A 17,552-nucleotide genomic window follows, 5' to 3' on the forward strand; every position below is an offset into this window, starting at 1 on the left:
ATTTCGCTAGTATGCCTCACAAGTATATGTCGTAGGACGTGTGACAGGTGAATGGGTCACGCGTGAGCTGTGTCTCTTGGTTATACTCACTATAGCAATACTATACTGTTATTGATTGGCTCAAAGAAGGTTTCACACTACTGTCCGAAAGTTTTAGCAGTAATAATTATCAATAAAAGACAATAAAATATGTTTAATTAATAACAGTGTACTGAAAACAATAGGCTCTAGTTGTAGATAATACACTTAATAAAAGTAAAATAATTTCATATCATATGAATCTTTATCTCATTCAGTCTATATAAAAGTATTAGTACAAATCTTCATCTAGTTAAGTTTATATAGTTACTTATACTGAAAAACAATAGTCTCTACCTTTGAATAATATGCTTCATAAAAGCAAGGTATAACTTTGCGTATTTTATAAATTTGTATCTTATCCACTACATATATAAAAGTCGATGTGAAAATCTCTATCTAGTCCAGTTTATATGGTAATCAAATAATGGAAACAATAGCCTCTAGCTCTGAAGAGTACGCTTAATATAGGTAAAATATTAACTATTTTAAATGTTACAGTTTATATGGTTGCTGTTTGTTACCAAGCACAAAGCTACACAATGGGTTATCTGTGCTATGCGAACCACAGGCATCGAAACATTACTATTAGTCCACAGATATGCTGCTGTGCCACTGAATGGTCAGTTTATATGAACAAACACATTTGTTAACCTGAGATTCACGTTTTAGCGGGGAAAAGAAATTCGTAAGTTTATTAAATTCACACGTTGAAAGTAAAAGAAAGCGTAACATCATAAAATCCAATGTTCATTTGATTTTTCAAATCCTCTTTCAGAACAACTTAATAGATTCAAGTGGTTTTGAAGCTCTCAAAATTGATCCAGAAATTTGAGTAAAAAACTGTCGTTTACAGGATTATTTAAAACAAGTATCAACGCTCAGGTTTATGAAATTCTCATACTGAGACCTAGAAACTGGAAATCAAGAGGAGGGGTGACGTTCTCAGATTTGACTGCATGAATCTGCTTGAAAATACACGAAAAATGTAAATGGTGTACGAAAGCAGACGAGAACTTGTTACTCAGTTGTTTGACGTTATGTTTTAAGGAGAATTATTATCGCTTTTATTACTATAGGTCTAATAATTTGTTTCATTTATTAACAACGTACACAATAACACTTTTTTAGTGAGATTCTAAATACAACAGTAGCAGACAAACATATTTTTTATTGAAAGTATTTATTTTGGCACTTAACAAGTAAAAGGTCTGTACGCATCAAAAGGTCTTTCGTCACAAGAATAAAATTAAAAGCAGTTTTAACAATGCACATATAACAATAATTGGAGCATGCTGAATATTTGTTGGCTCTTTCTTGAAAGTCATACCAAAAGTTATCAAAAGATGACATTACCATATGTGGAATATTTATGACAAGTCGTTGTGTGTTTTTCAAGTACAAAGCTACACAACAGGCTGCTTGTGCTCTACTTAACAAGTGTATCAAAAACTGATATGTGGTGTTATAAACCGATAGACTTACCACGCTGTACCACCAGGAAACTCTGCAAAATCACATGTTAGAAAGGTGGAACTTCTCTGTGACATATTAACTAATTACACTAATGTGTTGATTTTCAAATTATTTTATTGAAATAAAATATAAACTATTAAAGCATGGTTTAACAACTGAAGTACTTCAGTCATAAAGTTGGGAAATTTTTACTAACGAATTTGTAAATTAAATTAATTGAATTTCTAAAGTATATCCCGAGATTCGGATGATACTATTATATTCTCACGCATCATCTACACATTTAGTAGTTATAAGGTTTTCACTAACATCAATATGACGAGTCTGAGAATACCAAATATAATTATGATATTTATTTAAGTATTTTTAACATTACAAATTACTAATATTTTTAAAGTAATGATATACTTGACAAACGTTTCAGCGGAACCAAAATTTTTAATTTTCGCTGAAGTTGACTGTATATCTGTTTTAGAATAAAGTCGTACAATGGGGTATCTGCGTTCTATACATCGGGGTAAATCGAACTTTTGATTCCAGTGTTGTTAGTTTGTAAACTTTATGTTGATCCACAAAAAGTGAGTGACTTTGTGTACTTCAATGAAATACATAAGAAAGTGATTTTAATGACTAAAATATTTGATCCTATGTCATATATTACCTTTAAAATTATTTAAATAAAATTACTATCTATACAAGAGTTATATTAGACAGTAGGTCTAATAAATTCAAAGTATATAAAAACTGAATAATAATTCTTAAGAAAAAAAAACATGTACAAGGCAGCTTAGTTTCCTTATACATCACAAAGAAGGAAATATCATAATGTGCTTTACTTTAGCTGTTGTTGCCCAACAGTAGACCTATATTATTTCTTTTTCATTTCGGTATATTCCCTTGTAGACGATTGTTATGGTGAATTCCTGAAAATCCTCGCACGCCTTACTATCTAAGTGCGCATGTCCTTCTTTCAACGGTTGTGTACAAAATGCAGATAAAAATATATTTAAGTAAATATTTCGCTTATCAAAGTCTAGTGTATGGGTTACGTACTATAATGTATCTCGTACGAATCTCCGATTTATTATGTTTCGTGCGTTACATATTACGATTTCAAACAGCCGGAATTTTTTTATTTAATTTAGAGGTTAATTAAATTTCGATATGTATTCAATTCATGATATTTGCCAGCAATATTGATACATACCAATTTCTTTTTAAACTAAAATATATTGTAATGTGCAAACAACAAATAATGATTTATATATAAAAGGTTTACAAACTCATAACCAATATTCAGTCTTCTATTTGGTCTGGTAATGAATTTTTTATCGATGTTCCAGCCCTACGACGAACGAATATTAATTCTTAGCTGACGGTATTACACTTCGCTGGCTGTCTGTTTTTTGCTGGCCTCAAGCCGCTTACAGGATAATCTTTACCAAAGAGTGTGTGTTTTACTTGTAGTAAAGCCACAGCGGGCTATCTGCTGAGCCCACCGAGGTGAATCAAACCTCCTGATTTTAGCGTTATAAATCAGTAGACTTACCGCTGTACCAGCGGGAGGCTTTTACGAAGGAAGATATCTAATTTCCTCGCAGAAATACTGACGTCCGAAGTTAATTCACTAAAGTTAAACAGTTTGGAATGTTCAAAGTATTTCAACGTTTCTAGTCAAATTTTTGCAGTTTTCCGATTAATAATCTTTAGGCGAAGTTCTAGAAAGTTCAGTTGGGCCAACAATATTCGAAGATACGCTAGTATTTTCGTAAAACATATATTGTTCATTCTTACTCTCGAGAATCTTCTACAAGTGTTAAAGAACAGGCAGAATTTGCGCAATACACACTTAACAATACAAATTACACACATTTCTAAAGTTATATTAAACTGAAACATTAAAATAAATATATAACAGTAAATCCCTTACATAGTTCTAATGCAGGTCCGGTATGGCCAGGTGATCAGGGCAATCGACTCGTAATCTGAGTTTTACAGGTTCGAACCTCTATCGCAACAAACATGCTCGCCGTCTCAGCTGTATGGGTGTTATAATGTGACGGTCAATCCTCCAATATTCGTTGGTAAAAGAGTATCCCAATAGTTGGCAGGGGGTGGTGATGACTAGCTGCCTTCCCTCTAGTCTTTCACTGCTAAATAAGGGACGGCTAGCGCAGATAGGCCTCGTGTAGCTTTGCGCGAAATTAAACAAGCAAACAAACAAAAAGTTCTAACGCTAGGCTGTAGAATAATATTATACGTTTATTTATTGATAGCATCAATTACAATAAAGTATATTCCTAACTAAACTAAACGCAAAATCCCACGTAAGTTACAATATTAATTTAGTTCTTTCATTGAAAGAAAAAGACATACTTGATAAAGATTTAACTAATATTAGGCCTAAGACTGTGTGTGTGTTTTCTTACCGCAAAACCACATTGGGCTCTCTGCTGAGTCCACTGAGGGGAATCAAACCGCTGATTTTAACGTTATAAACCCGTAGACTTACTGCTGTACTAGCGGGAGACAGGCCTGAGAGAACTAGACTTGAGATTCGGTTCCTGCGAGTCTATTTCTTGTGTATTATTCTAAAAATTCTGTATTTAAAGAAGTACTGTTGGAATAAAGATATTAACTTGATCGCAAAAATTTAACTGGTTTTTGTTATTAATTTATAACCTGGTTTGATAACCAAAAAATACTTTCAAACTCTTCGACTAAAACGCTGGTTATTTTTTCATGGTTTTTTTTTTTTTTAGAATTTCAATAAGAACTTTCAATTTGCGACGTGAAATATTCTTTGTTCTAGAGCGTTTGTTAAAATGAAGATTTATTGTAGATATTTCTCTGAAATTTCAATTTTGTTTTCACAAAATGAAATAATTTGTGAAATAAGATATAAACTGTTTCTAAAATGCTCTTTTTTCATGGAATAAACTCGGTAATTGAAATCAGCGTAACAAGACAATATAAGAAAAATAACTTACTCATTTCGATGTTTTCTTACAGTAATAAAACAGTGCAGTGACTAAATTATTAAAGTTCCAAATCTAACAGAGCTTCTGCTTGGGTTCCAATTAAATGTTAACAGGAACAATATTTTATTGTTAAATAAGGATTTAATTTTTTTTTCTTTTAAGTAGTCATCTGAATATTCTGTAAAATGTCCCTAGATTTCTGGATCAGTATCTTTTATGGTATTTCATTAAAGTTTTAGATCCAGGTTTTCCACAGTATGCCATAGAAATTTTACAACTGAACCTTCTACAGAATGTCATCAGACTTCCGACCTGAACTTTTTACAGAATGTCATCAGACTTCCGACCTGAACCTTCTACAGAATGTCATCAGCCTTCCGACCTGAACCTTCTTCAGAATGTCATCAGACTTTCGACCTGAACCTTCTACGGAATGTCATCAGACTTTCGACCTGAACCTTCTACAGAATGTCATCAGACTTCCGACCTGAACCTTCTACAGAGTATTGTCAGAGCTTCAGATCCAAATCTTCTATAATAATCCATTTCAGCTTTATATCTGGATATTGTATAGAATATAATTTGAGCTTTATATCTGGATATTGAAAATAATATAACTTGAGCTTTTCATCTGGATCTTCTATAGAATATCATGAAAATTTTAGAACTGAATCTTCTATAGATTGTTATTATACCTTTAGAACATGAGCATTTTAAATACATATTTGCTATGCTCTCTTTAGAATCTAAATTTATTTCTAGTACAAAATATTTTGCAAAAACATTCAAAACATAAGATAGATTTTTGTTTCATACTTTCAATCAATCGAAACTTTAGTGTCATAACTTTTGTATGATCTGAGAGTTTATTAGTTGTTCAGCACTAAAACTCAATACTGAATCTCTAAGTTGTACTTTACTAATACTTGAGAAACAAATTATATAGCACATATAATGGTAAATCTTACTATAAATATACTTCACTGGCTATCGAAATCACGATTTTAACGTCGTATTTTATTAATTACTGATACCGTGATTTTTAATGGTACTTTTCACTGGTTACCGACATCAGAATTTTTAAAGGTACCTTTCACTAGCTGTTGACACCTGCATTTTTTATGTTATATTTTACTGGCTACTGACATTAGAAGTTTAAATGATATATTTCACTGGTTACTGACATTAGATGTTTTAATTATATATTTCTCTAGTTACCAACATCAGAAGTTACAATGATGTATTTCACTGGTTACTTGTATGACAAATGCGATTATCTTGTAGTTTTCTAGTAATCTCAGCTATAATTATTGCAAAATTTATCAAATGACTCTTATGTATAGATAATTTTGTATCCTCTTTAAAATATTTAAGATAGTTATAGCAGATAAGAAGCTTAAATAAAACAACTAATATCGCTCCGAAGAAACATAAAAAATATCAAGTAATTTTAAAATAAACAGAGAAATGATATCTTTACGAAGTTACTAGAGGCATCTAGCGAAAAATATTTTGATTTAGATCTTTCTTTTCAAAATTTTCGATTGAGATACAATCTATATACCAAAGGTCTAGCGGACTTTTTCTTTTTTGTAAGCTCGAGCGGCACTCCAAAGATGTTGCCATGGTAATGAGAACGAGTATCCCTTGTATTCTCGTAACCTTAAAGCTTTGCCTCTTCGACTATAAAGAAAATATTGATTGTGTAAGTAATGTTAAAATAACTGAGATTAATCATTATGTGTTAAACTATACAAAGAATTATTTGAGAACAATAAAATAACACACAAGTTTCCATGGTATTTTTTCTGTTTCTTTAGACTGTGTGTGTTGATTGAATAGAGGTGGTTGGAATATAGAACGAGTGAACTAGTTTCTTCCCCACCAACAGCGTTATGTATAATATTTTTAAAGGCTGGCACAGAATAATTATAATTCGAAAGATTTATTAACCCAAGTCAAGACAGCCAATTCAATATACTGATATTCACAACTAACGATGTTACATTTTATATGGTTGAACTTGTTTTTATGAGGTGAAAAAATAACATTTGATAAATGAACTAACGTACAATCAAATGTTTTTTCTTCGTTATCGATTAGGGTTTAAACATCTTAAACACAATATATCTTCAGTTGTTTTTAAGCAACGTTCTTATTAGTGTCAGTTACGTAACTTTCACACAGTTAGAAAATAATTTTTTCAATGTAAGAAAAAAATATTTATTTTCAGTCTCAGTATTCATTCTATTCATAAAGCTCCACAAAGCTTATTTTTCTGTTCTATTTCTACTTTGAATGTTTTTTAACATAAAATTTACCATTTATGAAGTATTAAAGGCTTACAATTGCAAAAATAAAAGACATCTGTGTTTGCTACATTTATTACGACCGAATATTTGTCGTAAATATATCAGAACTGTTGTGCACTGAATGTGGTAAATGAAGTGTGGTTGACACATTATTAAACAATGTTCTGTTCTTACACTTGTACGTTTTTAAGAGTAATTTAAACGAAGTTTAGCGTAATGTTTTACTTTTTTTTAACAAGAATGCTTTTCCAACACAGGCTGAATAAGTAACAATATATTTGGATTTTCAAGATTTGATGTTAATTTCTAAGTTTTATTTCCTACAGAAAAGTACCAAATGTCTGCTTTGTTTTTCATGAACTATTTTGGTCAAGCACCTTGAACTGTTGATTTTGTATATCAAGCTCAGGCCGTATAAAAATAATCTAGAGAAAGGATTTTTTACTAAAAATATTCATCTACATTACATCTTCTTTCAAAATTAATATAAAGTTTGAACTAAGGAAAAGTTCAAGTTTATAGTATGCTAATTTCAAACTATTTCTGCTGGTTAACTTCTGATGAAATATTTGAATTATTTAGTTGTTAAGTGACAGAGAACAAAAACACAGACAAGCTAATCTTGTTGATTTTCCCTTGTCATTACTATAACTAAATGTGAAGTAATAAGTCTGTGCTTTTACAAGAATTACAAAGGCGACAACTGAATATAGAATTTTTCTTTAAGTGAATTTGTTTGTTTTGAATTTCGAGCAAAGCTACATAAGGACATTCTGCATTAGCAGTCTCTAATTTAGCAGTGAAAGACTAGAGGGACTAGTCATCACACTGTAATCTGTGAGACTACTCTTTTACGATTGAATAATAGATTGACTGCCACTTTATATCGTTCTCACGGCTGAAAGGACGAGCATGTTTGATGGAATGGATATTTAACCTGCGGCCCTTTAAGTGAGAAGTGTTAGGTACTTATTTTTATAAATATTAACAGATCATGCTAAATACAAAATTTTTGCGTTACCTCAGGGAACTCCTGATTTCAGAGGTTGTATTACAACATATTATTTTGTATTTGAATGTAATTTAAAAAGAATAGAAATGTTAACAGCTTTATTTTGTAATATCAAGTTATGAATCTAGTTACTTCTTTGAGTTTTTGTGACATTAAAATATGGGAGGAATTAGGTACTACTTGTCTCTTAAACATTTTTATTCTATTGTTGATGAAATGACCTCGACACGTGGAAACAGCTTAGCAGGATATTGTAAGAAAAATAAAATTTTAAAGCAAGTTAACAAGAATTATTCTATGACTTTGAAAATGTCCAGACACAAGAGACTTTCTAAGTCAAACACGTACAGGATCAATATTTCATTTCTAGATAAAGACTTATAAAAAATAACTTTCTAAATAAACAAACATCGTGTGAAGATATAGAAAGCACAGAGGTTTCAAACACTTGTATACTTCTGTTTTAATATGTATTATTCACTGCCACACTTACACATCGTCTTTCGCTGGTACAGCGGCAAGTCTATGGATTTACATCGCTAAAAGCCGTGCTTCAGTTCCCCTCGGTGGACTCAGCATATAGTTGGATGTGGCTTTACTACAAAAAAACACCAGTTACAGAATAAAATATTTTTAAAGTAATAAATTTAAATATTCCACAAGCAGAAAAGATTTTTAACGATCTTTATACACATCATGATAAAATTTATCGTATCATCAAAATTATGGGTCAGACATTGCGTATTGGTTGTTATTATTTTATTAGTCAAACAATAGCGATGTATACTGTTTATTAGCTCAGGAGTTTCCAAACTGAATGTCACAGGAAACTGTCGTGAAGAGGGAGTCGCATAGCAAGTTAACCTGGTATACAGTACTGTTAGTGTACTCAATAGCTATGGGTTTATTAGGTATGGAGAGAATATTTCATTGTTCGAGTCAAATTAACTAAAACATGTTAATAATAGCTCCGAAACCCATCCTTTTATAGGCTTAGTGGTTAAAGTAACTAGACTGTGAACCTGAGGATTCGTTGTTAGCGCACTTTTGTTGTAAAAATGTGCTCGGTCTCTTGTGGCCATGATTGTGCTATATGAGCAACGGATAAATTGCGGTAGTTGGACAAAACTACCTAAAAGTTGGAGGTGGTGCTATTGACGCTGTTCTTACTTTGACCAAACAGTTATACGAAGTGTAGTTGCCTTTTATGTAGCTTTGTGCGAAAATTCTAAAATGAAAAATCATATTCTGTTTTATTTCAAATAAAGCTTCTCCTCTGTGGTTAATAAAACATCTACAGTTTCCTGTTGGTTATAGTTATGGTTTTACACGAGAGGAATTTCGAGCTTACACTATCCATCCTCCAACTATACAGGCCTCTCGTAGTATATTTGTTCAGATAAGATTGTTTTGTTGATGCTCAGTTCAGATAAGATTGTTTTGTTGATGCTCAGTTCAGATAAGATTGTTTTGTTGATGCTTAGCTCAGATAAGATTGTTTTGTTGATGCTCAGTTCAGATAACGTTGTTTTGTTGATGCTCAGTTCAGATAACGTTGTTTTGTTGATGCTCAGTTCAGATAAGATTGTTTTGTTGATGCTCAGTTCAGATAAGATTGTTTTGTTGATGCTCAGTTCAGATAACGTTGTCAGAGTGATAATTTGTTCTATTAGTTCGGTTGATTTTACTCTTTCAAGTGTTAAACAATATGTAATATAAAAAGACTTCCTTATGGTTATTCCTTTGACAGTTGAGAACAAGCTATATACTTCGTGAGGTTTTTTCAGTAAATGTTTGTCCTACAAGATACATATTTACTTATTGCTCAATGAATTGCAGTTTTTGTCACCTTAGAGTACCGCGTTTTATAAAACAACAAAATATTATCAACTGTAAACTTTGAAAATAAAACTAAAAGAGAGTGATAATTTGCACCGTTGATTTTACCATTTTAAGATATGTTCACTAATGTGTTTTGGTTTTCTGCTCTCTAATATAAAGTGGTCTTCGTGTAGTGTTATTTTAACATCTACAATGTTATACGTAATGTAGTTCTCTCTCTATGTATATATACATATAACTTTATTGCAAAACCAAAAATCAAGCCTAATAACAAAGCTCTTTTTTATCACAATTTAGGTTAAAAATAAGTTATTGAACTACGAACAGCCAATTAATGTCCCAGATCACCATAATAATAAGTTATCGAGAGAAACAAGGAAACAGGTAACGTTTCTAATTCGTGACAGGTATATTGTTATAGTGAGAGGTGTTAACTTCTTATGCTGTTATATTTTTTCTTCAAGTTGTGTCTTCTTCATATGCGGTTAATTAAACTGACAATCATTTGTCTCTTCAGGAGACTCATGTAGAGGAATCGTATCGCCATCTAGTAGTAGCTTTGATTAATGAACAACAGAACGAGAATTTAAATGTGGAAATATACATGTGTAAACTAACTAATATGTGATCAATTCTATCATCACTGATTTTATCTTTTTAAACTCTTTTTAAAACCACAACGAGATTTTTGTTTTCATTTGCAAATGAAAGTAGCTAAACCTGTGTGGAGAATTAAGACGTAAAAAAACCTACGCATAAGCTTAAAGAAATGTTTTTTAATATTTGTTTAAAATATTCACGCAAGAGCTACACAATGGGTTTCCATGTGAGTCGTCAGTAATTTCCAGCTCATAGACTAGATGGAAGGCAGTCAGTAAACAGATCCACATCCAATTCTAAAGTTGTTATAAATGATGTTGCTGTGTTTATTTTAATTTTCTCACAAAGCTATACGAAGGCTATCTGCGTTATCCGTCCCTAATGTAAATTAGAGGGAAGACAGCTAGTCATCAACACCTATGCTAATTCTTGGGTCACTCTTTTGTCAATGAAGACTGGAATTTACCGTCACAGTACAATTCTTCTACGGCTTAAAGGGTGAACATGTTTAGTGTGACGGGGATTCGAATCCGTGACACTCAAGTTACGAGTCAAACTCCCAAACCACTAGGCCATGTTATAATCAAATACTGAGATTTGATTGTTACTCTTAAAACGCAACAATAGTTTCGAAGTGTGATACTTTAGGGTGAATCAAAAGTTTCTGAACACCTCGTGTTGTCTTTCAAGTCCCATTGTTTTTTAGGCTTGAAAAATATTTAAACCTGAGTTCCTGTTAAGAATTGGAGAAAGTGCGATGCACAGTTTTATGGTAAAGGGGCGAGAGCCATGGTATCTCAGATCGAAATCCTTTACATTAATTAGCATATAATGTTCGGTCCTGAATAAAGAAAATGAGTGTTTTAAGATAATGACTGTTGTCTTCCTAATTCAATAGTCTACAATAAGCTTTCTCCACTCAGTTTATTATAGGAATCGATCTTCGAATTTTAGTGTCAGAAAGTCCGTAAATATACCGTTCATCATTGAAGGACAAAGTTAGTTGGAAATTGTTAAATCTGAGCTGAACATGAGTGTGACTAAACTACGAAACTTTAAAACATTTCATCTTTATTATGTGTAAAGTATAAACATATTTATTTTGTTTTGTTGTTGATTTTAAACCTGTATAAGGTAGTTGATATGCATATGTGTTATTTTTATAAAAACAAAATCTTAATATAATTCTGCTGATTTTTTTAGTTGTAAAACCTATAACTTTGATTCCTGTATACCTTACCTTTTTTACCATGCAACAAGTTGAAATCATAAGATTTTATATTTGTCTTTTTCCATACTACCTCTTGAATAACTTAGTAGGTCGATTTGTGTAAAAAAAGTTATCTACATAAACACTGCTGGCCAAAATCTTAAGGCCAATGAACATAAAGAAAAAAATATGCATTTTGCGATGTTAGACTCAACCACTTATTTGAGTAGAGCTTCAAAAGATGAAAATAAGAAAAGGGAGAATAAAAAAAATTTAGCATTTAATAGAGAAATGTAAACACTATAAAATTAGTGGTTTCTGAATTTTCTTTGGTTACTCTTCAGCCCCTTAGGATTGAAGAACATTTCACTTTTTATTTTATATTTTTTCATGGGTTTATCAAAAAATCCACAAGAGAAGATGACACAAAAAACAAATATTCAAATTCTCACACTTCTCACACTGGAGAATATTGACGTTATTTTTAAATACTCCTTTATAAAATAAAGAAATTAAAACTATAATTTTCTTTATTATCTGTGGTTTGATGTCAATATCATCTGCATAGAATGATAATTAAATAATTTAATTAAATGTTTGAATATAACTCATTAAAACGTTGTGGCATACGCAGTTTGACTTGCTTGCATACTGAGGATTAATCACACACGCACCTATCTAACATGCAGTTAGTCAAGTAAGCTCATTCACGTTCTCACCAGTTTCCCATATTTCATGCTATTGCTGATTTTCACGGCAAGATTCGCTTATTGAAGGAAGTATGAACTCAAAACAACCATATCAAACACTTATAATTCTGTGAAAATCAAAGCTGAAATACTAGAGGAGACAATTAGTCAAAACTCTAAAGATGGGACGTGTAATAATAGATATTATTCTCAACATATGATATAGTATAAACTAATACCAGTACTAACAGTATCAGAGTATCGACTGTACCATATTGATACTGATTACAAACCCTGAAAACAATGATATTACTTCAGAATACTTACTTGTTTATTGGGATTTGTCTACTGAGATCATTAATCATGACAGATAAAAAGTGGTCACTAATATATCTGGATATTCTACATCGGTAGTAGCTTAAGAAATCCTAATTCTAGATCACAGCAATAGGAAAATCAGTATTTCTGATTCACCTGCTATATAAATATATATACATACGAGATGTAGTTGTACAGGATCTGAAAGTGTTATGTTTCAAGAATAAATAAAGCCAGAATTAGGACTAACAAATATTTTTCATTTCTTACTTCTGAAGTTCGTATGTTATTCTGTGTTGTAACCTGCGGAGTGCATTATTCTTCTCGCGATTCATACATAACATGCGCACGTTTTACTGGTATCGCGATAGTACCAATTGCAGCGTTAAGCGTCCTTTACGTTGTGACATCATTTTGGTGTTTACTGACTGACTTGTAAACAATAGTAATGTCTTGTGGTGCTAGTTGCTAAAATAGATAATCTCTTCAAGTGACCTTTGGCTCCATTTCGGGGAAATTAATTTTTGTTATCAACGTGGACATCACAAAACTACAGAAAAAAATAAAGAAACTTAGTTGAATCCTGTCGTACTACATTTAATTTAGTTAACAAAAGTGTATGGAAGAGCCATATATTTCGTTTTTATTCAAACCTTACTGTAGCAAGGAAGAAACACATTTACAGGAGTGCGAATTTTTATTGTACAATTATAAGCAATTACATCTTTATGGATATAGGCAAGTTTTAATAACTTCACGACGGTACAATATGCAAAATAAGCGTGCCCTATGTGACATCATTTTAGTGTCAACTGTTAGTACTGATTAACTAACAGACAACATAGTACTGTTTAGTGCTATGGTGTGAACTATTAAAACAGGTGACTCCTCCAGGGGGTCTGTTGCCCCTTTTCTGGGAAATTATGTATTTATTATTTAAGATGATTCAAGTATACCATATCTGTTTGGGAGAGGAATATCTTGGTGTTTAATACATGTTAGTCGTAAGTGTCTCTATCTGTTCATGCTTGTTAGATGTCAATATTTAAGTGTCATGAATGTTAGACGTGGGTGTTTAATTCTGTTTATGCATGTTACATATGACTATTTAAACTGTTCATGCATGTTAGGCGACGTGGGTGTTTAAGTCTGTTTATGCATGTTACGTATAGCTGTTCAAAACTGTTCATTCATGTTAGACGTGGGTATTTAAGTGTCTTAATTCATGTTAGATGTTTATATCTAAGCCTGTTCATGTATTTGACCTCTTACTTTAACAAAATATGTTCATTTGTGGGAGTTCCATGACGTCTTTTTATTGCTATCCTTTCGAGTTTCAAGTAAAACTCCAATATTCAATTATATAAAACGGTAGTTTTTTTACTCGGACATCACGTGTTTCATTATGCTGTTCATGTGGTTAATTAACTGGGGCAAGTTTGTATACTGTAATTATAATAAGGTTTACTCATTTGCCTTATTTTTATGTTTAGTGAAAAGCAATTTTTGTTTATGGTGAATGGTAGTTTTAGGTTTAGGACAACGTGCTTTTATATTAATTTTTCTTACGTATAAATAGAGATTAAACCCGTTAGACCTCGTGTCCCTAACGTTCTACTAGTTTTATCTGATTCCTCATCTGCTTGTGCAAGTATTTACTTTTGTTACTTGAAAAATTGTGTTAAAATGAAATGATCTATATTTTGAATATTAAAAGTATACTTCTCTACACACAAGCTGAGTGGTAAGTCAGTGATCTTATAGTGGTAAGAATCGGGTTTCGATGCGAGCAATAGACAGGTCACAAAGAGTTTAATCAGCATATGTAAACTAATTATAAATAATCAAAGAAGCTCTCTCTTCCCACCAAACATGCTCGTCCTTTCAGCCGTGGGGGCTTTATAACGTTACGTTCAATCCCACTATTCGCTGGTAAAAGAGTGGCCCAAGAGTTGGAGGTGGGTGATGATGACTAGCTGATTTCCCTCTGCACTGCTAAATTAGGGACGGCTTGCGCAGATAGTCCTCGTGTAGCTTTGCGCGAAATTCAAAACAAACCAAGTTAAACTCTCTCTCTCTCTCTATATATATATATATATATACTGCTGGCCAAAATATTAAGGCTAATGAACATAAAGAAAAATATGCATTTTGCGTTGTTAGACTCAACCACTTATTTGAGTAGAGCTTCGAAAGATGGTTATAAGAAAAGATTAAATAAAAATCTTTTTTAGCATTTGTTAGGGAAAATGTAAACACTATGAAATTAGCCTAAATACTAGCTAGTCAAAAGTTTAAGGCCTACCAAAAAAGAAGTCCTAAACAAGGTAGGAAATGCCCAACAAGAGGTTTCAATAGTGAGTTGCACGGCTGTCACTGGGAATAACTTCAAATATTTTATGTGGAATGGTCGTTATAAGCGTTTGCAGAAGGCTGACTGGAATGTTATTCCAAGTGGTGAAGATGACTTCACGAAGATCATGCACTGTTTGGAATTGACGTCCATTTCTATAGACTTCCCTTGCCATCCACCCCCAAATATTTTCAATGGGGTTCAGTTCGGGCGAACACGCTGGATGGTCCAAAAGAATCACGTTATTCGCCATGACAAAGTCCTTTATCCTGCGGGTATTGTGGAATGCAGCATTGTCCTGCTGAAAGATCCAGTCATTTCTACATAAGCGAGGGCCTTCAGTCAATACGAATGCTCTCTCCAACATGACAATGTGGCCAGCCGCTGTTTGATGCCCCTGTATAACCTGAAGCTCCATTGTTACATGGAAGGAGAAAGCACCCCAGATCATGATGGAACCTCCTCCACTGTATCGTGTAGAAAATGTCTCCGGTGGGATATCCTTATCGTGCGAGCAACGTCAGAAGCCATCTGGACCATGCAGGTTAATTTTTTTTTCTCATCAGAGAACAAAACCTTCTTCTACTTTTCTATGTTCCATGTTTGGTGCTTTTCAGCAAAGTTTAACCGAGTAGTTTTGTGGTGTGGAAGGATGCGTGGCTTTTGAAGACGTTTACAGTTTTTAAAGCCTTTCTCTCGTAGATGCCGTCTTATTGTTCTTGAGCTGCATTCTGCGTCAGCAAGGGCCTTAATCTGATTCGACGATCGGTTGGTGTCTTGTCCAACAACCTGTCGAATCCTCCTGCTTAACGGCGGCAAAATTTTCTTGGGCCGACCACTTGAAATTCTCGTTCCGTATCCCTCAGGGTCTTTTAAGAAATTTGCAACAGCCCAATCTCACCAGTGATAGCACGTTGAGAGATACCTTGCTTTTTCAGCTCGACAATTCTGCCACGTTCAAACTATGTCAACGTTTTAGCCTTTGCCATGTTTTTACCCAATGTAACACAGGAGATGTTAGTGGAGATGTTGACAACGCTCATGCTTGAACACAAATGACTAAATTTCGTTACGCGTTTACCGATTGACGTTTTGTTTCGGTACGGTCTTAAACTTTGACAAGTTAGTATTTAGGCTAATTTCACAGTGTTCACATTTTCCTATTAAATGCTAAAATATTTTTATTTTCCTTTTTTTTTATTTTTATCTTCGAAGCTATACTCAAATAAATGGTTGAGTCTAACAATGCAAAATGCATATTTTGTCTTTATGTTCATTAGCCTTAAGATTTTGGTCAGCTGTGTATATACACACACAATACTTTCACTGAAATTAAAATAATACCCTTTTTAAATAACTATTTTGTAAATAAATTAAATTCTGTATTGACGGAATTTTAAGCTGTGGCCTTTATTAAGAGTTGTCAGTGTTATTTTTTGGTAAAAATTGTTTTAATAAAGGGTTCTATGGGTGTGTTCTTGTTTTTATAAACATGAATATTTGGTTAGAGTTTTTTTTTTTTTTTTTTGCTTTTATGAGAGTATTTTTAACCGTGATTTCTATGTTTGGTTGTTATTGTTTTGATAAACACAGATTTTAGGTTTTAGTTTCTTTGATAAACATTTATGCATCAATACTTATACGACATATTGTTGTTATTTTGATAGAGTTTTTAATCAAACGTTGTATAACTGGTTGTTATTACTTTGTTAAACAGAATTTTTAAACAAGAGTAATATGTTGGGCTTTTGTTATACTGAGAAATGAAATTTTAACCAAGAGTTCTGTAGTAGAATAATGTTGCTTTGACAAACAATTTTTAACCAAGAGTTTTATATCAAGTTTGTTATTTTTGTTAAAATGTGGCTGTATCTGAATGTTTTTATTTGGACAAACCATATGAACTAAGGTGACTAATTATTTATTTTTTAAAGATTTAATTAATTTCGAAGAACTTTTTATTAACGTATTTCAGGAAAAAAATCATTCTGAATTTGAATTCATACTACAATGATTTAATTACTTACATATTTTATCAATATTAAAACAGAAACAGCCTTTACTCAAACAATAAATCATGCAATTTTATTCTCACTTTTCTGTTTATGTGGTTTAAGTTTGTACCCCCCTACTCCAATAAAAGCCAGGAATCGTGGCACTGGTAAGCACGTGAAATAAGGTATGTTATTTAAGAATTTTCGTAATTTATTCTTAATGACGTTTCTCTTTAACAAGGCTCTGTAATCTAGAATAGATACCATATAAGGTATCACTCTCATTAGAATGAGTTCCTGCCAGTGATATGTCCCCTGATTGATTTTTAATTAACAGTGCTTTCATGGACCACGCACCCAGGGTTTTCAGAACCTAATTTTTCAAGCCATTTCTGATTGTGTGTTTATTAACTAATACTTTTACCAAAAACAGATATCGAAATACAGTCGACATTTAGTGAGTAAGTGTACTGATCTTGTATTGATAAAGCAACGTTAATATAGAAAATGAAGAAAATGGCTTGTATACAAAGTGTGTATATGTGGTACTTGTGGGAAATGACTTTGATGTCAGTGTAGATGCAACGGTTTAGAACCAGAGGTCAAAATGGCACGAGAAGCAGGTGTGAAAGAACCGCAGTAAAAATTAATGGCACGTAGGAAGAAAACAAAGGAATGATTGATTAC

The sequence above is a fragment of the Tachypleus tridentatus genome, chromosome 11, assembly GCF_004210375.1.
Source record: "Tachypleus tridentatus isolate NWPU-2018 chromosome 11, ASM421037v1, whole genome shotgun sequence".
NCBI classification, from domain to species: Eukaryota; Metazoa; Arthropoda; class Merostomata; order Xiphosura; family Limulidae; genus Tachypleus; species Tachypleus tridentatus.